The 27812-nt window shown below is 38.1% G+C and overlaps 1 long non-coding RNA gene across 1 annotated transcript in view; it reads right to left on the bottom strand.

The window, feature by feature from the left end:
- LOC138160006 (uncharacterized) overlaps positions 1–27812 on the bottom strand; it is a 51701-nt gene that overhangs the window by 4887 nt on the left and 19002 nt on the right. The window contains exon 2 of the long non-coding RNA XR_011168048.1: positions 4575–4645. This is a non-coding gene — a long non-coding RNA (uncharacterized lncRNA). The remainder of the gene's footprint in view (positions 1–4574; positions 4646–27812) is intronic.

The following is a 27812-nucleotide window of genomic DNA, read 5'->3' as shown; positions in this document are numbered from 1 at the left end:
AAAAAAAAAAAAAGAAAAGTAGCATGGCATCATGTTGGGCAGAGAATCAGGAAACTTCATGTCCAAATCTCACCTCTGATATACTTTGTGTAGTCAGAGACAAGTCATTTAATCTCTCAGTGCTCCTAGGACACTCTCCAAGACTATAATTTGCAGACAGGTACCTAATCTGAACCAGCAAGGGAAATTTTCATCCTGGGAATTCCCTATGTTGATGAACTTAGAAGTCTGGACCAAGAAGAAATAATTAAAGTTTTTATGAGAATGGTCTACCTGCCTATCAAGGCCATTTTTGAATGAAAAATATGAAAATGGAACAGGCAGACTTTTGTAAACAGTTCTCTATGTCAGACCACATCTTTAAGTCATATGATTAAGTGAAAGATACAAAGAACACATGATCCAACCATGCTTGATATTTGTTGGCTTAAGCATTTGACATATTAGAGTCTCAAAGAAACCCCTCCAACAAGGATCCTCACACATCTGCTAAACTTGGAGAAGATTCTGTGATAAACACAACCACAGGGCTAACTGTTCAATAATCCTTAAGTTGTAAACTCCAAGCAAGGCATAGGACAGGGAACAACAAGCTCATCAGAGTTATTCAGCATTGTCATTGAGGATGTCTTACACAAGGTCCAAATGGAGGAAGGATTCTCTATAGCCTATGAAGTTTTCCTGGTACTCCTGTTTGTAAATATTATTGTGCTGATTTCATTAGCTGCCAAACAAGATGGAGAATCCTTAGTAAGAGCCATGATTACTTAAAAGAGATTGTCCTAATAACAAACTAAGCAGAGTAAAAATAGCTACTGTCAAGGCTATAACATGCAGTCAAATGGACAGTTCATTGAGTTAGTTCATCAGTATGTATATTTGGAAGAGATATTGCACATGGAAAATGAGTTGGGTCCAGAATTGAATGGAAGGATGAGAGCAGGGTGAATTTCATTTGAGAAATTCCTCAGTGCTTTTAATGATCCCAAGTTGCTCCCTTTTGCACAAATGCATCTTTTCAACACAAATCTTCTGGCAATGCTCTATGACTGCAAGTCTGGAAACATGTCAATATTTGAGGAATTAAAATGACCCATAAGGCAAATGCTAAGGCACTTGGTAGGCACAAGTAAGCAATGGCATGTTTCCAATAATGATCCATACTTGAGAAGTAGTAGAAGGGAATAGCAAGGAGGAAATGTATAAATGGAAAAGGAAGTGGACCAATCATGTGGTAGAAGTGAGAGATGACAGAGGAACAATCCACATGCTCTATTTGTACCTTCAACATGTAAAAAATTGAAGCAAAACGCAAAATCCCATATTAGAGAAAGACCACCAGGACAATGAATTGATTTTCTCTGAAGTTTCTAGAAAGCCATGAATGCATTGGGATCCATAAGGTCATAAATCCCTAAATGTAATGATATGTTATCACAGATGGACAAAATAAGGCAAAAGTTGCTCAAAATAAATTACAAATCTAGGCTCATAGCACTGTAGGTCCATTATGTAGCCTAATTTAAGACAATTCAGAATTCCCCTGCCACCCACATGCTTTAAATAAAGAGGAGAATGTCTATCAGTATAATTGTTAATTGTGGCCACTTTTGATCATCAGACCAAGGAAAATTAAGCAATGATCACTCAACAGTTACCTTCTGGGTTGAAAGAATCCAGAAGCTATCTCAAATTCAATTTTATAGGCATTAATATTTAGTATGAAATCTTCAAATATGATAATGCAACCAAGGGCCCAATTAGTATGAATAATGAATCCTCCTGCAGTGGTCATATTATTTGAATTCACACTGCATTTTTCCATTGGGAGAGAATCAATTATCATATTTGACAAAATTATAACTTCAAACAGTGAGAATTTGAATACATGTGACCGCTTCAGGTGAATTTAGCATTTGAAATTAGTTAAGACCTAACTATACTGATCTATAATTCTTCATTCTACCCCTAGTCATCTACCAACACTGATACCCTCTGCATCCATTTAACAGCACCCTCTAACATCCCTGCTCATATCCTACAGATGGGACATTAACATCGCCCTTTAGTAAGGATTTGGGTATAGATATTTGAATACAGGAGCTTGCTATCTCAGTAAATCACACTTTCTTGATTACCATGTCTCTTGACTATGGAAGGGGAAAGGAACAGATATTTGTTTAGTGTCAACTATATGCCAGTTATTGTTCTAAGTGCTTTAAAAAATATTGTCTCATTTGATCTTCAGAACAACCCCATGAGATATCATCTTCTTGATGTCATGGTCCTCTTCGAGAATGAAGGACAATGAATAGAATGAGTGAATGAATGGATGAATGAATGAAATGAAGAAACAACAATCCTGTGAGGGATTTATCCCCTTTTAATAGTGGAAGAGACTGAGGCAGACAGAGGTTATGTGACTTGCACAGAGTCCCACAGCTAGTGTCTAAGGACAGATTTGAACTCAAGTCTTCCTGACTCCAGATGCAGTGCTGAGCTACCTAGATGCCTACACAGAGATTCTTAACCTGGGGTCCTTAAACTAAAAAAAAAATTAATAACTAAATTTCAATATTATTGGTTTCCTTTGTAATCCTGTATACTTTATGCATTTAAAAACAGCTTTTTGAGAAGAGTGCATCTGTAGACTTCACCAGACTGCCAGAGGTATCCATGACAACAAAAGGGTTAAGAATTCTGATCCCAGAGGTATTTTAAAGGTTTTCTAAGGAGTAGCAAGCCCTGTGCCATCTTAAGAGGCAGTATGACATAGTAGATAGAGTGACTCAGCTGGAGTTAGGAAGATCTGAGTTAATATCTTACTTTTACTAACATTTACTAACTGTGTGTGACCCTAGACAAGCAGCTCTCTCTGCTTCAGTTTCCTCACTCAGTGGCCTCAAGGTACCATCTAGTTCTTAATCTATGATACTATCTATGAGCCTGTGAGTTGCCATGATCATCAGATGAGACAATGTAAATAAATTACTTTATAAACTTTTAAACATGATGTAAATGAGTTAAAATTATAATCATTATTATTATCTTAGTCTTACTATTATTAATGGAACTTCTGAAAAAGCAGACTGATTTATAAATATTTATTCTAACCAAAGCTAGAGAATTGACCAATAATGTTGCCACTCCTTAGCTATGCCTTAGCACATTAGCTCATTAGCTGTATTAGTTATTTCCTTACAGAAAAACTATACTATATATATCTGCTAACTCCTCACAAAACTCTATTAGTAGACAAGCATAGCAATAATTTACTTTTGTAGGCTTATTTTTCTCCATCATCTCTCCTATAGGACCTATAGAATCTCTCCTATAATTTCACAAGAAACAAAACCAAAAAAAGCAGGTATTATTTATAAGTTTCTATCTCAAATTGAAAAAATTTAAGAGGATAAATTAACTAAATCAATGGGGAAAATCCTTACTGAGTTATGTAAGATCATTTTTCCTTTGGGTAAATCTCCCCACTTGATTAGATGTTCTGAAAATGCAAATGTGAACTGCTAATCTGATTCCAATCTTTGGAGAAGAGGCCATGAAAACATATCCCATAATATGCAATTATATTTTTTATTTACAACTCCTACATAATAATTTGGAAACATCACCTATGAGAAGGAAGTTTATCTCCAGTTTAATTTTGTAAAATATATGCCATTAACCTCAATAGATGACTCATATGTGGTTTCAGGGACATGTTTTTCAAAATTATTTATTTTTTGGTGATGTAGAATACTTGCAGCAAAAAAAAGAGATTGATCTAAGAATTTTCATTCTACTTTTAATCAGACAACTTCAAAAATATTTTTTAATATTCCCTTTTCTGTGCTCTTGAATATATATAGAATGTAGGGATTTTATTAGACTTAATTTTCCATTGGATAATTTTCTTTTCCTTGGTCCATGCCAGTAAATATCTCATTGTATACAGATCAAATTTGCTAATTCAATTTCCACTTGTCATTTTTGTAGAAAACATTCCATACTCCCTTTATGTAATTCTATGATTGCATTCCCAACTCTCATCTCTTGTATGGAATAGTTTTATGGTTTTGTCAACAGTTTTATTCACTTTAAGGAATCATCTTATTAATCTCTTAAAATACTGGTACAAAACTGATGTTTATTCATCCTTGTATGTTTATAATTAGGAATGGAAATTTTGAGTTCTGAACCAACTCTTGATAATCAAGGCATGTTTCTCATTTGGCATATTTTCACCAGTTACTAATTGATTACCGTTTCCCCGAAAATAAGACACTGTCTTATTAATTTTTTGGACAGAAAAACACCAGAGGGCTTATTTTCAGAGGAGGGCTTATTTTAATGAACATTGACAGCAATGACATGTGACTCCTCTACAACTGCTTTCTTATACTCAACAGTATAGCTCTTCCTTTTTGTACTCATATCTGGGGGTCAAAACAGACAGAATAATAAAATCATGACCATCAGTCCTTCTTTTCACTCCATCGTGCCCCCTGAGTTCTTCTTTTTTCCTCCATCATGCCCTTTTTATCCTCCATCATGCCCCCTCACTCCCGCTTACATACCGGGTTTTTATGTTGTCCTGCCTCAGCTCTCCTCCGCGGCACTGCTCTCAATGGCGCCAGCAAGCAAATCACTGGGGAAGAACAGGATGACGCACTCACTGCTGCAGCTCTGATTGGATGCAGCTTGGAGTGCGGCGTGCGTTTCACCCGGGGGGGGGAGGAGGGGAGGGTTCATACAGAGGGTACCGTAATGTAGCGTGTAGTGCAGGGGATCACCTTCACTACAGTAGCAATCTCGATAGGGCTTATTTTCGGGGGAGGGCTTATTTTAGAGGAATCTTACACAGTAAGGGGAGGGCTTATTTTTGGGATAGGTCTTATTATTGGGGAAACACGGTAGTAGATTCTCCCTAACCTATGTACTTACTTTTCCTTCTTTGGACTTAAAAACATTACTATAAACATAAAATATTTATTGACAAAGATGAGTATAATCAAATGAATCATGCAGAATAAAGAATAAAATCTGACACAAAGCCTTCAGTATTTAATAAAGTATTTAAGCAGACACATGAACAGATAATAAAATGCCCTGGTTCCCTTTTCTTTAAATTTTTTAAATTTATATATATTTACATCACCTACATTTCTTAGCATAGCCCTCCTTTTCCCTCTTCTAGAACCATTCCTTATAACAGATACTCCTTTAAAAGGTAAAAAAGAGTTTTTCAAAACCAACCAATGTTTTGAAAAAGTCTAGCCTACATTACTTTTCAAAGGTCTTTGAAGTTGAAATTCCTTTTCAATGATTGGGAGGGAAGGAAGGAGGAAGGAAGAGAGGTGGGGGAGAGGGGACAAAAGGAGGGAGGGATAGATGAGAGAAAGGGAGAAATGGAGAAATAGGCAGATGAATATAATTTATAGATAATATTCCAGCTCATCAGATAGATGAACAGATAGACTATACATAGAGATATAGGTAGATGGTAGATCAGATAGATGATATATCAATAAATCAGTAATAGAAGGATAGAGAGATAATGGATTAATGATAGATAAATGAATAGATGATAGCAAGAGAGGTGAATATATGTAATCAATGTGCATACAGTTATGGTTCCATTTTTTAGAAATGTGGAGAGGTTTCCACATTTACCTATGTGGTTCATATTTAACATTTTAATAGCACTATAATATTGCATTAGTATATTTATGATATTAGTATATCATTTATTTAGTCATTTTCCAACTGTTGGACATCTAGATTGTTTTCGATGCTTGCTATTACAAATCGAACAGCTATTAATATTTTTTGTGCCAATTCTAAGATTTCAATGGACTTCATTACTTCATCAAGGTTGGTATACCTACAGTGATGTACGGTGGAGCCTATCCATACCTGCCTATTTTGTATAAATCTTGTTCATAAACTCCAATAAGGTCAGCGTAGGAGGTCTGCCAAATGTACTGGGGTCTCCCTCACTTTCTCTTAACATCACAAAGATACTAGTAGAACATGTAGGATGTTCATGATTATCCCTTGCTTTCACTAAGACTGAATTATCTTCTTTTTGGGTCTTTTCATCACATGATGACATCCTTTATCCCAGGACTCATGCTTAATTCTTTGTGATAGCCTGCTCTTGCTCACCATGTGCCTCTTCACTCCCCTTAAGGTGATGTTCAGCTTTGGAGATTGTAGTCCATTCACAGCTATATAACATTTAAAAAAATAGATATGTCTTTTTGTTCCCTTTTATGTTACCTTTAACATATATTTTTAGCAAAGGAAATTTCAAGTAAAAAAGTGTGATCAGTTTTGAAATTCTTATTCTGTGTTTTTATCTTGCTCTTTGGACTTTTGGGATAACAGTGTAGTGATGAAGCTTCATTTCTTATCCCAACTTAAAAGTAATTACCTTTGTCCTGCAATAATAGTATTTGATTGAATCAGACAACCATCACCAAGTGTGAATAGGGTCTGTATATTTACCTGCATCAATCAAAGCCATTGTGTGAGAGACTAAGTAACCCCATGAGAAATTTGTATAAAAGGAAGAAACTATCTTAGAACCGGGAGAGAGAATCTGAAGTCTGGAGGAAGCATGGCATTCCAATATACTCCTGAGGAGCAAAGAAAGGATTAAGCTATTGCAGAGAAGGAAGATACAGAGGATAGTCACTATTTCTGCAGGCATCTCAAAGCAGATTTCACAGACTGAGGAAAAAGAAGGTGAACCTTTGCTAATAGATTTGATGAAGTGAGGAGAACAAATATTAAAGCTGGAGAGAGGGGGATAGGGAGGGTATAAAAGTGGGGTCAAAACCACCCACACTATGTTAGTCTCTTTTCTTAACTAGATTAGAACATGCCTCAATCAATTAATCAATCTAACAAAGTGAGTTAATAAACCTACTTCATATTTGGTGAGTGAAATAACTCTAGATAAGAGGTCTGTTCCAACTGGTTGTAGGATTTTGTTTTGCCATCTCCTTCCAATACAAAAACATCACATTACTTGGAATGGCAAACTTTTCAGAAATGGGAATGTGTGGTTTTCTAGCACATCCCTGAGAGGGAACTGCATATGAGAAAGAAGCCTCAGCTTAAGGGAAATCTCTTATCTTTTCCACCCCTTCCTTTGACCAGAGGCAGAATTCTAGCTTCAAAGAGTCCAGGCAGTGTTGGGGAACCTGTGGTTTTAAGGCCACATGTGGCCCTCTAGGTCCTTCAGTGTGGCCCCAGAACAGATTCTGTGAAGTTTGGATTCAGTCAAAGGGCCATACTTGAGCACTTAAGAGGACTACATGTAGCCTAGAGGTCACAGATTCTCCACCCCTGGTTCAGAGCATGTTGGATTTCCCACAAGTATCAAAAATAATGTCCCTTGATCAGTTGGTGGAATCTACAACATTAGAAGCCAGAGAGTCTTGACTCACAGGGGGTCCAGCAAAGAGAGAACATCATGTCTAAGAGGAGATTCATGAGCACTTCACAAATGGGAGAAAAGGACTTCCAGAAACCAATAAACTTGAGCCCACTTTCCCCTGGATTCTGTATATGCTTGTGAGGTAGTGTGTCACAGATGTTTGGGGGAATGTTTTGTACCAGCTGTACCTACTGTGCTTCATTGAATATTCCTTTCTAAAAGATTCTTAAGGCTGACTAAGTGATTTTTAGCTGATAATCTGGGGTTGGTTGGGTGGGGGACACCAATGGGAGCTAGAGACCTTTTAGGGCCACCCTTAAGGGGCAGATTTAACCAGCCTAACTCTGGGAACTCAACATGTTACTGAGAGTGGGAGATGGGAGGAGTGAATTAGAATATATATGGGCTATGCTAGGTAACTGCATACTTAAAGTTCCTATAACTTTACTATGGCTCATTTTAAATCACAAAAACTTAAAAAGTTTTCAATTAAATGAAGTGTATTCACAAAGTTCTTAGGGATGCTTAATGGCTCAGTGATCTGACAAAGGAGCTAAGGGTTCTATTTCTGCTTCTATAAACCAGCTCTGGTTCATATACTATATATATCAGCTATAAACCAACTCTTTCTTCTTTGGTTTCCCTTGGGCAAAATAGATAACAATACTTCTTGTGCTTTATTTTCCACAGCTAGTGTGAAAATTCATTAATTAAATTCCGTAAATGCTGTAGTTTGAAAAGCAACTACTATATTGTCCTGCAGGCAGTGGTTTTGAAAATCAGAAATGGTGATGACAGTGGTTGCAGTATTGGAATAGACATAATGGTGTTTTATCTTAGGTAGGTTCAAAAAATTCCTTCTGTGAATAAGGAAATCATCCTAGGATTGATCACATGTCAATATTTCAATGATATGTAATTTTATTGGTATGGCCTCCAGGCAGATTTCAACCCCTCTATAATTCAGTAGGCAATCATTAAGAAATATATGGCCAAAAAATTAGCCACCCTGCAACTAACCAGATGGTGAACCTCTCTGAACTTAGCTAGGCTATTCCTCCAGCAATGAACATACAGTCCACCAATGTGTCTGTACCTGAGACACCTACCAGACCTTGTGCTCTACTGATATAATCTTCAAAGACCCATGCCACCACAAGGTATCAGGCAAGAACTTTAATGAAGGGTAGTTTCTCAAAGTGATGCTAATGTGCCTGTGCACTGTTTAAAATTTTTTTTTTACTTAAAAAAGTATAACCTATCAATCTGACTTTACACATCCCTCCCTTCCTCAAATCCAATTCACTTGCAAGTCATGGCATTATCTTCCTGATGTCATGATCCGCTTTGAGAATGAAGGACAAACCACACAATGACCCAATGAATAAGGATTTCTTATATGCTGACCATTTATCAAACACTGAATTAATAGAGGGAAACACAGGCAAATATAATCCCAGATAAACTGAGAGGGATAGATAGCTAACACAATGGCTGACAGTCAGGATTCAAAAAGATCTTAATGAGCTAGGATACTGCTGAATTAAATAACACGAACTAGGGATAAATAGAAAGTCTTACCCTTGGATTATGAAAACCAATTTTATAAGGGGAAGAGGGGAGATCCAGTTAGACATTTGAAGGTGTTAGTGGACTACAAACTCAAAATGAGTCAACAGTGGGATATAGTAGCCAAGAAAATGAATACTATCATAGGCTGCATTGAGAGGTGTAGCTCCCAGGATTATTATTGCCTGCAGTGCTGAGAGAGTCTTCTGATTGCCTCTCTGTCCCAAACCTCTCACCACTCCATCATACCCACTCTTGCCAAAGTGTTTTTCCCTTAAATGAAGATCTAAATATGGCACTCACCTATTCAGTCAATTTCAGTGGCTCTCTACTGCATTTACAATAAAATATAAACACTTTACTTTTTAAAGTTCTATACAAGCTGATCCCAGCCTATCTTTCCAGCCTCATTGGATATTCCTCCCCCTCCCATGCTTTGTGATCCAGCCAAACTGGCTGTCTTTGTGCTCCCCACACATAAGACTTGCTCTCCCTTCCCAGTGACTTTCCACTGGCTGTTCCCCAGGCCTGGCATGCTCTCCCATCTCAGCTTGGCTTCATAGAATCCCTCAACTGCTTCAAGAAACAGTTCAAGCACAATCATCTACATGAAGTTTTCATGATTTGCCCACCTGCTAACACCTTCTCCCTCAAATTACCTTGTATTTAACTACTTGTATTTATTCTCTTCGTATTTATTTTATATATACATATATGCTTCTTATCTTCCCCAGTAAAGTATAATCCCCTGTTGAGTAGAGATGGTTTCTTCATTGTATTTGTATACCCATAGCCTAGCACAGTCCTTGGCATGAAGGAGATTCTTAACAAACTCTTCTCTATTGATTGGCTAGGAAAGTGAGAGATCTACGATTTTCTTTCCTGGTCAGATCCCTTCTGGAGTATTGTGGTCTGTTCTGGGCACCACATTTTAGGATGTGATAAGCAGGAGTGTTCAGCGAAACAAACATAATGGGGAAAGCTCTCAAGATCATGTAATGTGAGGATCATTTAAAGGAACTGGGCTTGTTCCTTGGGGGGACATAAATAGCTGTCTTCAAGTATTTGAAGGGTGTTCGTGTGCAAGAGAGATTAAGCTTGTTCAGCTTTGCCTCAGAAGGCAGAAATAGGAGCAGGAGATAGAAACTGCAGAGAGGGAATTTGTTCTTGGCATGAGGAAAAACAATTAAGATCAATGCCAAAGTGGGATGGCTATATGCCTTGGATGGCTTACTCTCATTAGAGGTCTTTAAGCAATGGTTTGACCACATGTGTCACCTAAATTGTAGAAGAGATTCTTGTTCCTGTAGTAGTTGGGTTAAGATGGCCTCTGCCATCCCTTCCAATTCTGGAATTCCATGAAATGGTAAAAAAATTCAGGAATCATTTATATTTGAGTTGGGACAATGAGGAAAGGACTGAGGAATACATATATTAAAATTAGTTTGCATTAACCTAGTCAATGCTGGATGAAGTTGATCCCACCCAGGTGCATGCAGTATAGCAAGTGAATATTAATCTTAGAAGTAAAGCAGTTTTAAGATTTTATCCTGAAAAAATAGTTTTTTTTTTTTAAAGCAATTGGGGTTTAGTAACTTGCTCAAGGTTACACAGCCAGTTATTTCTGGGTGTGGTCCTAAGTATCAGAGCCCAGATTCAATCCCAGGTTATCCTGACTCTGGAGCTGGTGCTCTTACTGAGCCACCTGGCCACCCCTAAGAAATTGGGGTTAAGTAACTTGCTCAAGGTTACATGGCCAGGTGTTTCTGGGTGGGTGCTAAGTGTCTAAGCCTGGATTTGATCCCAGGTCATCCCGACTCTGGGGCCAGTGCTCTTACTGGCTGTGCTACCTGGCTACCCCACCCAGCTCTCTTTTGGATGTTGTCTTTCCACATTAGAATATAAATTCCTTGAGGGCAAGGACTTTCTTTCCTTTTACTTGAATTTGTGTCTGCAGTACTTAGTGATTACCCCAACACATAACACATCTTTTTTTAATTAAAGGGGCAATCCCCTGACTTTTTACTTAAACAGGCCTAATCTAATCATTGAATGGGCATTGCCTCAGCCAAAAAAGACCCTAGCTTAAAAAGGTCGAGGTCCTCCACTGCACTTGGGCCATCTCTTTTAGTCCAGATCTATATCTAGCCACTGGGCTCAGATGACTCTGGAGGAGAAAGTGAGGCAGGTGACCTTGCACAGCCCTCCCTCACTTAAATCCAATTCACTTGCAAATCATGACATCATCTCCTGGGGTCAATCCTCTTTGAGAGAAGGTAGGACAATCTACATTAGTGCTTAATTGGCTTATGCTTAATAAATGGTTGTTTCCTTCCTTCCCTGGCATCTGAATGGCTTTGATCTTGTGTTCAGATCTAGAAGCTTCACTATGTTACTTGTGTCTGAAACTTTCACTTGATTTAAGGAGCCTGAGCATTCTTTGAAGGGTTTCTGACCTCTCTGACTCTTGATTTGGGAACTTTATGATACCGCTCAGTATTGTTGGGCAGCTAGGTGCCCAGGGCTCTGTAGAGAATTTCAGAATTCCCCTTCTTGAGACCTATACCAGACCAGTGTGTCTTCACTCTAAAGTCCTTTTCTTATACTACAGTTTCCATTGACTTCTGATCTCATGGAAAAAATGTCTTGGAGTCCAGAACATACCTTACCCCTCTGCTCTTTGAACTGCTCTGTGTCACTGATACCAGGTTTGGACACGTCTGTGGTCTAGTTTTTGTGTTTCCCACTTGTAAATTTGTGGTTTAGAAGGGTGACAAAAGCACCCCCGTTTTGACCCTGTTTGCCACTCTGCGGATTACTTCCTTTTACCTCGATCCAAGGCAGGGCAAGGGAGACAATCACTCCCTGAACATTACCTTATCCTGAGAGGGTGACAGGAAGGTAGAAAAATGAACAGCCTTAACTATACTTACTTTCTGGGATGAAAATGATTAAAATTTCACTCACTTTGTCTAACGTGACAGCCTGTCATTTTTCCTATGTGCTACTATAACCATATATCTATTTTCATTTTCAATTTGCCTTCCTCTGCCTGAAAAAGAGAATACCACCATGAGCCCACTTTCCTCTGTGGCCTGTGTGTGGGCAAAACACGAGCTCCTTGAGAGCAAGGATCCCACTGCTTTTCTTTTCATCCCCAGCACTCCGCGCGTTGCCTTGCACATAGTAATCTTTGTTTTTTTTTTTAGCAATCGGGGTTAAGTAACTTGCTCAAGGTTACACGGCCAGTTATTATTTCTGGGTGTGGTGCTGAGTATCTGAGCCCGGATTTGATCCAGGTCATCCCGACACTGGAGCCGGTGCTCTTACTCGCTGAGCCACCTGGCCACCCCTGAGCAATTGGGGTTAAGTAACTTGCTCAGGGTTACACGGCCAGGTGTTTCTGGGTGGGTGCTAAGTGTCTGAGCCTGGAATTCGATCTCCAGGTCTTCTCAACACTGGAGCCGTGCTCTTACTGGCTGTGCTACCTGGCCACCCCTGCACATAGTAATCTTAACTTTATTCATTGATATGTGTGGGGAATTGTATCAACTGGTGTTACTATAGTACTTTGATGAACAGTACTCATTTATAAAAGCTAATTCACTGTGACTGACTAATTGATATCAATTGATTGTCAGTGGGGCAGCCCGCATGGAGGCTCATGAATTATTGTGCTAGACAATACTTCCCTCAACCTCTCCTGGTTACCCTTGATATCCTGAAGGATGAAGTTCACAACCTCCCTGTGGAAATCCAAACAGTCAAAGAAAATGGGGTTAGAAGGAGTAAGCCCATGGTACATATGTATGCAGCACCTGGAATAGGTGGGAAGCAAATTTCCTGTCCTACAGTGCTTTTGAATCCTAAAAAAAGATATGATTTGTGTATGATCCCCAACCCCCAAAAGTAGTAGGATTGTATCCCACTTAATTCCCCATTCCATTAAGTACACTCTATTTGTACCAATGTGACAAGGGAGTGGACTAGCAATGAAGTTGCTCTAAATCAGAGTTCTATAGGGAATGCAGTCCTACTACCTTCAAGACAGCCACTGCCCACCACTCATGGCTACCATTTCTGTTCATTCCCATGCCCATCCCCACACCCACTGAATACTTTGCCAGCACTGATGAAGACCAGCAATATCAACCAGTAAGTTGATATTACTATGATTACAACACATCTAGGCAGTTCTAGCCATGTAATTATGAGGAAATATAGTTTTGCATCAGTATTATACACGCTCTCTGAATTTGTTATAATTTGTCCTTGGTTTCTCAAGGAAGGAGACATTTATTTAGCACCTACTATGTGCCAGGAGTTATGGTGTCTGACAAATATGACCTCATTTAATGTTCTCAATGACTCTAGGAGATAGGTACTATTATTATCCCCACTTTACTGTTAAGGAAACTGAGGCAGAGGTTAAATGAGTTACCCAGGGTCACATAGCTAGTAAATATCTGAGTCTAAATTTGAACTCAGGTCTTCTGGACTCTGTACTCAGCACTATATCCACTGTATCATCTAACTGCCTCTCCAAGATATGAACAATAAGCTTGAGGAGAGAAAAAGGAAATAAAATTGCAGATAGTATTGAGTAGCCAAAAATCTATTCCTGAACAATTCCTGATGAGGGGCATCTTGGTGACTTAGAGGAAACAAGGTAACAAATGTTGACAAATGAATGGTTCCTTCAAAGATGATTGTAGTCCTCCTAATCTGGTCATACATTCACATGAGAATGTCTTTTACTCTACTTCTTGAACACAATGCATGTTCCCTCTTTTCAGTTTTGATTGTTTGGAGATCATTATGCTTTGTGAGTAGTGTTTTAAAAAAAAAAGATGAGTGTTTATAGCAGCAAGTGACTTTGGATCACAGAAAACATGGTACAGTTTCCCAAATGCTATCCAGCCTGATGGGAGATATCCATGTATTTGTTGAGGGACTTGCTTAGTGGACAACTATTTGACTGCTTGTCAAAGTCTGAGAAATATGATTTTTTTTTAATCCACCTTGTTTTTTCCTGTGGATAGTCTTAATCTATTATTTTAGCATTGCTATGGAGACCAATGAATTTTGGAGGTTCAGAGAAAATTTTAAAAACTTTGACATAGAGAATTCTTCTTTTGTTTGTGCCATGTGTAGGACATCCTCCAGGTCATTCTGAACAATTTAGTTGAACTTATGTCTCCCTGGTTTATGGTTCATTTAGTGTCAATATATGACAGATCATTGGACACTGAATTTTACTGATTAAGAAACAGATTGAGAGGTTAAGTGACTTATTCAGGTTCACACATTTAGTGTCTGAGGTAGGATTTAATTCATGTCTTCCTAAATCCCTGACCAGTCTTCTATCCACTGTGCCCTCCAGCTACCTATTCAAGAGACACTTTAAGGAGAGCATTCAAGGCTGTATTTTATTTTTACCAAATCAAATGCTTTGAAGGAAGTAGAAGGAAATGGTATCAGCATTTATTAAACACCTACTGTGTTCCAGACCCTAAATATAAATGCATAATAGAGACATCAGGATCTTATTTCCTACATTGTTATGGTTACACAACTGATTAAAAGGTATGGAGAATACAAGATCATGCAACCATACAATATGAACTATATTAGCAAGTTTTGTTGTTGTTCGGTCTTTTCAGTACTGTACAACTCTTCATGACCCCTTTGGGGTTTTCTTGGCAAATATACTGGAATGGTTTGCCATTTCTTTCTCTAGCTCATTTTACAGATGAGGAAACTGAGGCAAATAGGGTTAAGTGACTTGCCCAGGATCACACACCTAAGTCTGAGGCCAGATTTGAATTCAGGAAGATGAGTCCAGTGCTCTATCTACTACACAACCTAGGTGCCCTGTATTAGCAACACTATCATATATTTACATGACACTTTTATCTAACCCTAACTCTAGGTATAATTTATATTGTGCTTTCCCTATTGATAATACAATATTTTTATCTTTAACAAGGAACAATTATGCATGAAGGTGCACAAACTCCAAGGCTGTCTTTAGTTCTTTGTTCTTCTGCACTATTTCCTTGTCTGCTGGCTTCTTCTATCACTTCTATGCAAATCCCCAAATCTGCTTCTTCATCTGGAACTTGTCTCCTGAGCTAAAATCCTGAAATTCCAGTTACCTTGCTGGAGGCACCATGGAAAGGATATTGAATAAGCCAGTGTAGAGACTTGGGTACCTGGCCTTCCCATTACTTAGCAGTGTGACTGTACATAAGCCATTTACTTATTTTCTTCATGTGTAAAGGTAGAGGGTTAGACTATATGATGTCTAAGGTCCTTTTTTTGGTGGGGAAGGGGAGGGCAGCTAGGTGGCCTAGAAAGAGTATAGAGTGTTCAGATGATTCTGCTCATAAGATTTTTTGACAACTGCAAATTGTGTAGAAATAAAAATTAACTTGACCTTTCTCCCACTACAAAACAAACAAACAAGCAAACTCCACACCAGCTCCAGCTCCAGTTCTCGACTTCCCTATTTTTACAAGTTTTCTTAAACACTCATGCTTGAAGCATGAACTGTCCTTTCCATAATAATAGTAAATGATATTTATGTCATGCTTTTTGATCTTAAGAGTGCTTAACATTCATGCTTTCATTTGATTCTTACAGCAAACTTTATGAGACACATTCTAAAAATATTATCATTCTTGTACTTCAGATGAAGTAATTCAAGTTTAATGAGGTTTACTGACAACACAGAACAGAGGCAGAATGCTGGTCTCCCCTTACTCTAATTCTAGTACTCTTTCTACTGAACTATTTCCCCCTCTCTGTTGATTGCATATCCATCCATTCACCAAATTCTGTTGACACTCCTCCTTCCACACCACCCATAATTCCCTTCCATTCATATAGTCCAGCCAAGCCAAGACCTCACCATTATACCTATGCTCAGTCCAACATTCTAATCTACCCCAGCAGCAACCTTGAACTCTGTCCCTGGGTCACTTGGCTCTGATTCCTGGCTATCAGATACTTTAAAACTTTCCATTTGTTTACAAAACAAAATATAGTTATTTTGTCCTGATATCCAAGATCTTTAACAATCTCTCCCTTACCTCAGTTTTCAAACTTATATCCCAGTCTTCCATAGTAACAATCCTATAATTCAGACAGACTAGTCAGGCTCATTATCCCCCCCCCCCCCCACAAGGCCTACGCATTCGCATTTCTGTGCCTGGAATCACATTATTGCTCTAATTTGTAGAATGCTCTTGAAGCTCTGTACAGAAAATCAGTGTGCTTTCCCCAAACTCCTCAGCTTGGGCATGGAAGAAGCTAGGAATGAACAAAAGAAAAAAAATGATTCTCAGCAGTATTTAAGAGAAAAAAAAAAGGCCTGAACCTCACATACCTACGCAGGATGGCAATTCCACACCCCCACAACAATAATTACAGAAAGCCAAGACTTCTCTATCAAATTGATCAATCAGAGGTATGAACTATGTGTGAACAAAAACTTAGACATCTGAATCAAATCAATTAATCAGTCAATCAAAGGCATAGGATAGGTGCCAACCATCAATCAAAGTAGAAGTGAAATGTTTTTGAGTCATTTGAGGAAAGCAAATTATACCATATGGAAAATGTCTTAGTGGTTGGTTAAGAAGAATCAGTTGTAACCTCTGGGGCTTGGATAAAAACCGTAAGCCAGTTTGGGTAGCTATAGGAGAAATGGAGTAGCTTAAGCCAAGCCTCAGAATGGGAATTCCTTTGGAAGAGGAGTGTTTTCTCTACCTCTCCCCCATGACCCTTCCCACCTAGGAATGCCTTTGTTTACTGTAAAAGATCAAAAGATTCAGAGATTGGGACTTCTCATAAAGTGTCCCCAGGATAGCAGTGTTCTGAAAACAAACTAGACAACCTGAAGACAACTTCAGAATTCTGGAAGAGTATCAGCAGTTACATGGTGCAATGAATGGAGTGCCAATCCTGGAATCAGGAAAACCTTGGAGTTCAAATCCAACCTCAGACATTTTAGTTGCTTTGTGACACTGGAAAAGTCACTTAACCTGGTTTGCCTCAGTTCCTTATCCCTAAAATGGGCTGGAGAAGGAAAATGTCAATCACTCCAGTATTTCTGCCAAGAAAACACCAAAGAGGGTCATGAAGAGTTGGATACAACTGAAATGACTGAACAACAGCATCAGCAGCACACATATTAGAACTTCCAGAGGATTCCACAAAAAGAGAAGAAAAGGACATCCATCCATCCAGGAGCTATGGATTACCCCTCTGCCTCACGTGTAAGCCCACTTTTCCCTGACTCCATATGCAGTTGTGGGAGAGTGTGTCCCAGGTTCTGGAAAATATTTCTGTCCCACCTGTTTTTATTAATGACCCTAGTAAAAACCCATTCTAAAAGCTACCACTACTTGTCTAGATATGGACTGGTTATTAACGGGAACCATACAGATGGGGATCATTGAGGAGCAATGCTAGAACTCCACTCCTTAAGAATTACATTCAGAACCCTGAGCGAAAAATTGTCAGACACCCTCTGAAGACCTAAGGTGGAAGAAATGAGAAAGCCAGTCAAAAACCGCGTGAGTCACCAAGCTATTGTCGTCACAAAAGAAAACTGGATCAACTCCTCCACAATTCTTTAAAAAAAATGTTTAGCTGCCCTTCATGTTTGTTTAAACATAACTTGACCTGTTTTAAAATGTTTAGGGAGGGGATTCCCTGTTTACAATTTGCCCTTGTGTTTGTACTCCCCTAAGAAAGTGATTGGATTACCAGCATCTCTACTTCTGCTCCACCTGTCTGAATCCTACCCACCTTTCAACTCCTGGCTCAAGCTCCATATTCTCCATGACACCTTCCCTCACTAAGCTAATCAACAGTGAATCTTCCTCCTCTAAAATCCTGTAGGGCTTTTTGTTGATAGTACTTATTCAGGACCTATCAAATACTGCCTTATCTCATTAGTTATCTTTTCACATATATAACTGGGGATTACACAGAGCCTTTCCAGAGGTCAGCATTGAAGGGTATTTAGGGATGACAGAAAGCAAATTGTCCATTGATCAGAAAGTGCCCATGACATGGTGGAACTTTAAAAGAGAATGGCCTACTCTCAATTGCCTTTAACTCTTCCCATCTGCAAAATCTAACTGGAACCTTGAAACTTCTTACTGAGAAGGATGTAGTGAAGGTAGGCATGTGGTCATGAACATATAGTAAAGCAAAAACATATCTTGCTTAGGTAAGTAAGAGGCTGGATCTTGGAGCCCTAGTTGCCTCTTCTGCTTTGTGTTTCTTTACCTGATCATAAATGACTGATTTGTGATCCTGATCTGGACATGTCCAATCTGGGAAGCAAGCTCACTGGGTTGAAGATCCTAGATCTATTGGGTAAAGCTGAATTTAAAAAAGGGGGGGGGCTGTTTGTTTTTAAGTTATTTCATTTGTTTAGGAGGATACAACAGGAACTAACTTTTTTTTAAAAGTTTTATATGTGTGTGTGTATTCTAATTATCAAGAATTTTTCTCCTGCCTACCTTCAAATACAAAACTCTTGTAATATATAAGCATTATCAAGCAAAATAAATTCCTATTTTGGCCATATCCAAAAATGTATGTCTCGTCTTTCCTTTATTAGTCCATCTCTTACTCACAAGATGGGTAGCAGTCTTCATCATTGGTCCTCTAGAATCATGTTTGATCATTATATTCATCAGAATTCTCAAGTCTTTCAGAATTGTTTGTTTACTACAATATTGACATTACAGTATAAATTATAAATAAGCAATATAACTTGTTCTAATTCTGCTCACTTCAATCTTGCATTCATTCATACAGGTCTTCCCAGCTTTCTTTGAAATCATCCATTTCTTCATTTCTTAAGGCACAATAATAGTCTATGACATTCATACAGCATAATTTGTCCAAACATTTCCCCAATTAATGGGCATCTGACAAATACATTTTCTGCATCAGAAAAGATAACCAGTGTCAAGAGATTGAGCTTAGGACCTAGCTTGGCTTGCCAGAAAACAGAGATCTGGAGTTCCTTAAACAGATGTTCTCATATTTATTTCTCAGCTTTTTGGCATAATACAACTTGTTAGTATTGCCATTCATCTAACTTTTTTAAGCTTTTGTGTATAACAGTAGGCATAAGTTACTGAATTTTGTTTTAAATCATTCTGTCAATGTGATCTGGTGAGAGCATATTATATGTGACATTTCTTTTGTGTGTAGAAAATAAGTTCCTGTCCCATATCTATATATTGTACATTGGATACTTTTCTCTTCCCCAGGAGAAACACACTAAACATAAGCCAACATCTAATATTTTAGTAATTTTCCTCAAGGAAACTGATTTTGGAGTATAACAAGTCAAAGAGTGGAGATTTTGAAGCTTTATTTTAGGTGATCAGTTTCCCCCAGTCCTGAATTTTACCTGGTTTCCACACATGTATGGGTCCAAAGTAGATGGGTCCTTTGTCAAGAGGGAGAGGGAATTTACTTAGCTTTTTTAGCCCAGCAATGATTATAACTCTTGGATGTAGTAACTTCCTCTGATGTTTGAGGAACTGAATCCAAACAACCCTGAGCGCTTAATCCTGGATGAGCCCCCTGAATGAACCATACATAGGACATGTGGTAGCCCTATGGGTTGGCTATAAAAAAAGTATGATTAGGAAAGGTAGTTACTCAGTCTTTGGTGGCTCCCACATTTTGAAATAGGGTTGCTAGTCTTTTCTAGCCACTACCTTTCTCCTCCCACCTGGGTGACCTACTTTCTAGTCATCACCCTTGGCTTCACCTCTTTGTGAACATGAATGGAAGGACACTATGGGGAAAGGTAACTTGGTCGATGTGGCAACCCAGTAGGTTTTTTTCCTCAGGGAAGAAGGGTCAAATGCACATGGTTTAATCTCTCTCTGCATCTGAGAAGTTTATCAAATATAACAATTAATAAGATTCTTTTATAGAGCCTGAATACCCAGTTAGGGAGAGGAAAGAAAATTTCTGGCCTAACAATCCAAAAAGCTTATCTGTTCTCTGTTTCTTCTGAATCTTTATCCTATACCTGCTACTATCTTCTTTCTTTTTTCTCCCAATTTTTAAAAACATTTTTATTAAAAGTTTTGATTTCCAAATTCTTTCTCCCTCCCTTCCCTCCCTCCTTTCTGGGACAGTAAGCAAGCAGATTTAGGTTATAAATGTAAAATTATGTAAAACATTTCTATATTCATCATTTTGTACAAGAAGACTTGAATAAAAGAAAAAAATGAAAGGAAGAAATAGAAAAATAGAATGTTTCAGCCTATATTTAATCTATATCAGTTCTTTTTCTGGAGGTGGATAGTATGCTTCATCCTTAGTCCTTTGAGATTGTCTTGGATCATTGTATTGCTCAGAATAGCTAAGTCATTCACAGTTTTTCACTGAACAATATTGCTGTTACTGTGTACAATGTTCTCCTGGTTCTGTTTACTTCATTATGCATCAGTTCATGTAAGTCTTTCTAGGTTTTTCTGAAGTCATTCTACTTGTCATTTCTTATAGCACAATAATATTCCATTACAGTCATATATCACAACTTATTTAGCCATTTCCCAACTGATAGGCATCCTTTTGATTTCCAGTTCTTAGCTACCACAAAAAGAGTTGTTATAAATATTTTTGCATAAATAGTTCCTTTCCCCTTTTTTGGAATGTCTTTGAGATATAGACCTAGCAGTGGTATTGCTGGATTAAAGACTATGCAGTTTTATAGCACAGTTTGGGCATAGTTCCATATTGCTTTCCAGAATGGTTGAATCAGTTCACAACTTCACCAACATTGCAGTGGTATCCTAGTTTTCCCACATTCCTTCCAACATCCAATATTTTCCTTTTTTTTATCATATTAGCCACTCTGATAGATGTGAGGTAGTAACTCAATTTGCATTTCTCTGATCAATAGTGATTTAAAGCATATTTTCATATATCTATAGATAGCTTTAATTTCTTTGTCTGAAAAATGCTTGAACTGAGGATTTAACACAGCAGTAGAAGCAGTGTGTGTGTGTGTGTGGGGGGGGTGGTTCAACTTCTTTTTTTCCCTCTTTTTTTTCAAACTCACAAATGACAAAACACACACACCCACACCCATACACAGAAACCAATAGTTATGATCAACTAACTCTGTATCTAAGCCAGTTATGGTACTAATTAAAATAGGAAGGCTATCTTAATTTTTTGAAAAAATATGAAAACTCTAGAATCAACCTCTGCCCCCTTGGACTAAGAGAGGGAGTGAGAAGAATCAAACATTTCCTCATCTGTATGAATTCTCAGAAGGGAAAAGTTCAGCCCAACCAGACCTGCCTCCTTAATCAGCTCAAGGCATATTCCATTTTACTTCAGCAAGTGAGATGATATATGCTTCCCAGAAGCCCCAGTTGCCACCTCTATACCTCACTCCTGTCTCTTTCTGTCTCTTTCCCCTCAATCACTGAAATCATTCAGCCTCTTTCCACTTTGCTCAACTTGCCAAAATGGAAGCTGAACACCTCCCCCCCACCCCCCACTGCTTCTGCTGCTGTGTTAAGTCCTCAGTTCAAACTGTTGTACCTTTCCTCAGTTCTCACTCATTGTGAAGTTCTCCCTCTTCCTTTCAGCTAAGGTGGTACAGTGGATAGAGAAAGACCTGAGTTCAAATTCATACTCTGACATTTACTAGCTATGTGACCCTGGACAAGTCACTTAACCTCTGTCTGTCTCTGTTTCTTCAGCTGTAAAATCAGGATTAATAATAGCGCCTACTTCCCAGGGTTGTTGTGAAAAACAAATGAGGTAATAATTGTAAAGCTATTTAAGTACAGCATTTGGCACATAGTAGGTGCTTAATAAATGCTTATTCCCTCCCTCCCTTCCCTTTCTATTCTTTCTTCAAGATGAGAAAAGACTAGACTATCTTTTCCTAGGACAGCAACACTTTAGCTATTTCCATCAGATTAGCAATGAAGATCTTACTTTCAATAGGAACTAGTCTCTAAATACTCTGCAACACGTTTCATTTCCCCAACGAGATTGTAATTTCCTTAAAGGCAGGAACTATGAATTTTATTTCTTTGTATCCAGCATAGTAGTGCCTGAATCTATAATCTGACTGGCTTAAACTCATTGTGGAAAGGCCTCATGGACATATCAGCAAAGGGGAAAGAAAGGTTTCCGTAGTCATAAAAAGGCTAAAAGCTTTGGGGAGTTAAGTTAATTTAGACAAAATGGTCAGCTCCTCAAAATAGCCTGAATCTTTCCCCTTAATCCAATACTGGACTCTCTTCCTCATTCTCCATTCTTAGAACTGACTTGCTGTTTGTGGCTCAAGCCTTGGGTTTTGGCACACTGAAAAACACCTGGCACCAACTAGGACTGTCCTTTTACTTTATGCTCATTCAGATCCTGAGTCTGACCCTACCCTTCCCCTCAAACTCCATTACCCCCCCCTCCCTGCTCCCCCTCCGCCAGACCTTGATCTTTTCCCTCAGTGGCATATGACTGTAAAACATTTAGCAAATATCTGTTGATTGGTTAATGCTATCTTTCCTTCTGCACTCCCCTCCTCCCCCTCCCCCCCATGTGAAAGTGGTGTCACTGATCTAAGGTCAATGTTATGTAGGCTTTGAATTGGTATGGGTTATGAATGTGAACAAAGCCTCTCATTCATTCATGTGTCTTATCCTCTACTCCCTAGCCCCACCCCAGTACTTGTGACCAAGGGTACATATTTGAGAGAAAGACTAGCTCAGGTTAAGATTAGTCTGTGACTAGTATTTGGTGAGGTTTTTTTCCCTCCATGTGAAGCAAGCTGGTCTATAAGGGGATAACAACATTTAGAAGAACTTGTAAGAGTTAAATACTTCAATTTGTTCTAGGAACCTACTGTTATGTCTTACAAAAGAATCATTAAGTCACTTGGGGAAAATGAAGGAGAAAATAATCATTAGAACTGGATTCTTTAGTTTTTAGTTTAGTACACCTAAGTTTCTTCATTCAATATGATTTCATGATGACTGTAAGTGGTCAGGACCTTGGGGTCAGGTTTCATTGGAAAGTCAACGCCTCCAGCCTCAAAGTATCTTCCAACATTGTACTGCAACCGTCTCTTTGCTCACTGACTCATGTGGAAGTGGACCTGATACCTGAGTCACCCTCTCATTTCCTGTAAGTTGAGGTGCTTCCTGGACAATCCTACTGAGCAAGGATCAGAGTGCACACAGCCTGGGAGACTTCAGGACAAAGGAGCAGGACTGGTTTTTTATGTTTTTTTAAAATTGCTTTCCACAGCCCCAGTTAAGCTTTAGGGGGCTTTTGCATTACTAATCCCAATTGTTTCAAGAACTTAGAGATCTCAGACTTTTGAAACTGCATCAGGGCAAAAAGTATGGCATTCCAATTATCAGCTTCGATGAATTTTTACTCCCAGGGCTGAAAGTGCTTGTTCAAGTCCATTTGTGTTTATTAGTGATCTGATCAGCCTAAATCCCTTTATTTATTAGTTTTATCTAATCATTCAGATCAGGTGAATTGTTTTCCTTCATTTGTGTGGGCACTCCCTCTAACAGTGCAAATCAGGACTTGGCCTCGCTTAGTTCTATTCCATTCTGGTCTACATCTTTCATGAAGGACCCATCTGGGCTTCTAAAAGCTCATCTTTAACTGTTTTGTTTCTTGGGAAATAGTACAGCATGAACTGTGCATCTCTTCCCCTTCCCTTTCTACACAGTGCTGACCCACTTCCTTTCTGGTCACATATTCTTGATGATGTCACTTCTGGAACATAAATCATCCTTATAGGCAATGTAAAGACAGCTGGGTAGTGCAGTGGATAGAGCACTAAGTGTGAAGTCAAGAAGACCTGAATTCAAATCTAGCCATAGACACTCACTGTGTGATCCTGGGCAAGTCACTTAAGATCTATTTGCCTCAGTTACTTTATCTAAAAAACTGGGATAATATAGTACCTATTTCTCCATGATTGTGAGGAGAAAATGAGATATATTTGTAAAACACTTAGCATAGTGTCTGGCACATTGTAGCTACTACATAAATGTTTACTATTATTATTGTTACTATTAACATAGTTAATAATTAACTAATTATTATTACTATGCTGCCACCTACTTAGACCTGACCTGGATCTTTTCATTAACTCTGATTCACATTCATTGGTGATTTTTCTGATATTTGGGGGGTTTCAAGACTAGCATTCAACTAATATCATTAAAAGAACATATTTTTGCCAATCTGTCCTCAACATTATCAAACTTCTTTCTATATTCTCTTTTTGGTGATTATATCAGCTCCCATGAGTCCAATTATCATCTAGGGCAGGTCATTACAACATCTGCTACAAGTGGTCATCTAGCCTCTAAACATGATGGTCTCTATTTTTGAGGAACCCATTATCTCCAAGAGCATCCATTCCACTTCTATACAGTTCTGACTGTTTACAAGGGTTTTCACTGAGTCAATGAGTAGAAAGATGTAGCCAATACAGATCTGAGGATGTAATGCCCTATAGTCTGAACTACAATTTATTACATTCCGACATTTCAAGAATGATATGCTGACTTGTTATACCAAAAATGTTACCATGTATATGGAGGACTTTCCAATTGCAAAGCCATACAGAACATTGCATATGCATCATCCAGACCCAAACTTTTCTCTCTTTGTGGAAACAATAACTACAGTACCATTCTGGGTGCAATGATCATTTAAATCCAAAATATGTTGTCAGATCTACCTACCAGTAACTGATTATTAGTAATAATTATACCTGGCCTAATTAAATCAGTTGGCCCTGGATTGAGAATTATTGTCAGTAGAAGTAGACATTTGTTGGAAGATGTCCAGGGTCCTAATTCCAATAATAAATGAGCATTAGAAATTATCCTCTTTTAAAGGCACCACAGAGTACCATAGACTATAGCCCTCCTTTTCTCATGTTTTAATTTTAAAAATTGTATTGTTGAGATTGCAGCTAGCATAGCATTAGCAACTGTTTAAAGTATGAAGCATAGAGAACCAAGAATCTTTTGAAGCTAATTTAATTGATACGTATAGTCCCCAAAAGGTTGGCTTTTTTTTGGTGCTAGCAGGGTGAATATAGGTTGGATTCCCAATGTTGAGATTCTATGATTTCATGATTCTATGAGTCCATAGCAAGATAGGATGTCATAATGGATAGAATCAGCCTCAGAGACCTAGGTTCAAGTCTTGCTTTTGATGTATCCTGGCTCTGTGACCTTGGACTAATATCTACCTCTCAATATTATGGACAACTCTAAGACTCCAAATTTTGGAAGAGGGGCTAATCAGTATTTATATAGGAAGTTTCCTACCTGAGGGTTCCCTATAAAAATACAATTCCAGGTCCAGTCAATCTCTTTTCCCCCTCCTCTCAATTTTTTCTTTTTTTTTTTAAAGTAAATCTTCACAATATTATATTCCCCTGTTACATAGATCTGGCCTAGATAAGGAATATCAATTTTGAATTGTAATGGCTTTGATTCCTCAATAATTTATGTAGAGCCTCAGCTCTGTCTCCTTTTTTTTTGGCTTTAAAAAAAAAGCAAATACTAGTTGGGAATCTAGATAGACAAAGAAAACTGCAGGCTCTCCTTAAAGAACATGGATAATGCACTTCATTCTTTCTCATTCAAAGCAAAAATGTGCCCATAACTAGGTGCTCTTCCTGGAATTGAGACAATGGGACCATTGTACTATTAGTGTGACAGTAATTGCTTGACTTTTTTTTTTTTTTTCAAAATGAAAACTTCCTGTGGATCTTTGTAAGTACCATGGCTACTTCTATGACTAAGTGCTATGTGTCTGATCATTGCTGTGCCTGTGTGATCAGTGATAGGGAACAACGAAGTCTAGTTCAAGGGCAGTTAGGTGGCACAGTGGTTATAGAGTGCTATGCCTAGAGTCAGGAAGATTCTTCTTCCTGAGTTCAAATTTGACTGTAGGCACCTATTAGCTGTGTGACCCTGGGCAAGTCACTTAACCCTGTTTGCCCCAGTTTCCTCATCTGTAAAATGAACTGGAAAAGGAAATGGCAAACCATTCCAGAATCTTTGACAAGAAAACCTCAAATGGGGTCATGAAGAATTAGACCTGACTGAACAACAATGTCTAATTCATTGATTTCTCACCAGGGTATTTTTTGTAGCCAAACCAACCACAGCATTTTGTTAAGTTTTTCAGTTAATAAAAATTTATTTTCTTTCTCTCCTACATCCCTCTACCCTCTGCCCCCCAAAGAAAAACAAAACCTTAGCAACAAATATACAAATAATAAATTCCTATATTGGTCATGTCTCTCTATGTACATACACACATGTACATATATATGTGGATATATGTGTGTATATACATACATATACATAAATACACACATGCCTGGTTAGATAGATAGATATAGATCTCTTTATGTATCCTGATTCCATCACCTGTCTGTCAGGAGTTAGGTAGCACATTTCATCATGGATCCTCTAGAATTAAAATTGGTCATTGAATTGATTTGAAGTCTTTCAGGGTTTTGAAGGGTTTTGAAGTCTCTCAAGATTGTTCATGTTTATCATGTTGTTATTGTATAAAGTACACTTGGTTCTGATTCCTTTACTCTGCATCAGTGCATATTAGTTTTCCCAAATTTCTCTGAAATGGCCCCTTTAGCTAATTTCTTTTAGCATGAAAGTATCCCATTGCATTAATATGCTATGATTTGTAGTCCTTCCACAATTATTGGGCACCCCCTCCTTAGTTTCCATTTCTTTGCCACAGCAGAAAAGAGTAATTGTAATTTTTTTTCATACATGTAAGTCCTTTACTCTTTCTTTGAATTATTTGACATATAGCTTAGAAGTGGTATTGTTGTGTCAACATATATTTTAGTGCACACTTTTTGTGCATAGTTCTAACTTGCTTTCCAGAATGATTGGACAATTCACAGCTCCATCAGTAATAATGTGTCAATTTCCCTGTTTTCATTCATCTTCTCCCACATTTGTTATTTTCTCTTTTGTTAACTTTGCCAATCTTATAGGTAAGAAGTGGACCATATTTAATTTGCATTTTTCTAACTATCAGGAGATTTTGGAGAATTTTTTTCATATAGGTATTGTTAACTTGGATTTCTTAGAAAACTGCCTGTTCATAACCTTTGACCAGTTATCAATTGGGGAATATCTCCTAATCCTAACAATTTGAATTAGTTCCATATATATTTGGAAATAATATCCTTTTCGGAGAAACTTGCTGCAAAGATTTCCCCCCTCTTCCATTATGTTTGCCTTCTAATTTTAGCTGCATTGATTTTGCTTGTGCAAAAACTTTAATTTTATATAATTGAAATTGTCCATGTTACCTTCTGTGGTGCTTTCTATCCCTTATTTGGTTATGAACTCTTTCCATATCTATATATCTGCTAATACTCTTTCCACATGATACCCTCTTAAATAATCATTGCCAAATTTCATTTTTTCCCCCAACAAGTCTTCTTTGGTTCATTTCTTTTATCTAGTCCTTATGAACTTGAACACTCTAATGTGAGATCTACATGTCTTTGTCCTGCAGAGGAGCATAAAGAAGTAAATCAGTTACAGCAGCTGGCAAAAATTATCAGAGTCTTTCTGGAGCAGCTCTAGCAAATTGAGGTTGTTATTGTTGGCAATTGGATGGGAGTATATCAAACTAGAAGATAAAATCCATAGTAAAATCTTGGATCATCATGGAAGGAAGAGGGTATCTAGTC

Source organism: Petaurus breviceps, unplaced genomic scaffold (genome assembly GCF_028583685.1).
Source record: "Petaurus breviceps papuanus isolate PSGF00001 unplaced genomic scaffold, PetGlider_PUasm1.0 178, whole genome shotgun sequence".
NCBI lineage: Eukaryota > Metazoa > Chordata > Mammalia > Diprotodontia > Petauridae > Petaurus > Petaurus breviceps.
The sequence above is the reverse complement of the archived record's forward strand: the minus strand, read 5'-3'. Positions and strand labels throughout refer to the sequence as shown.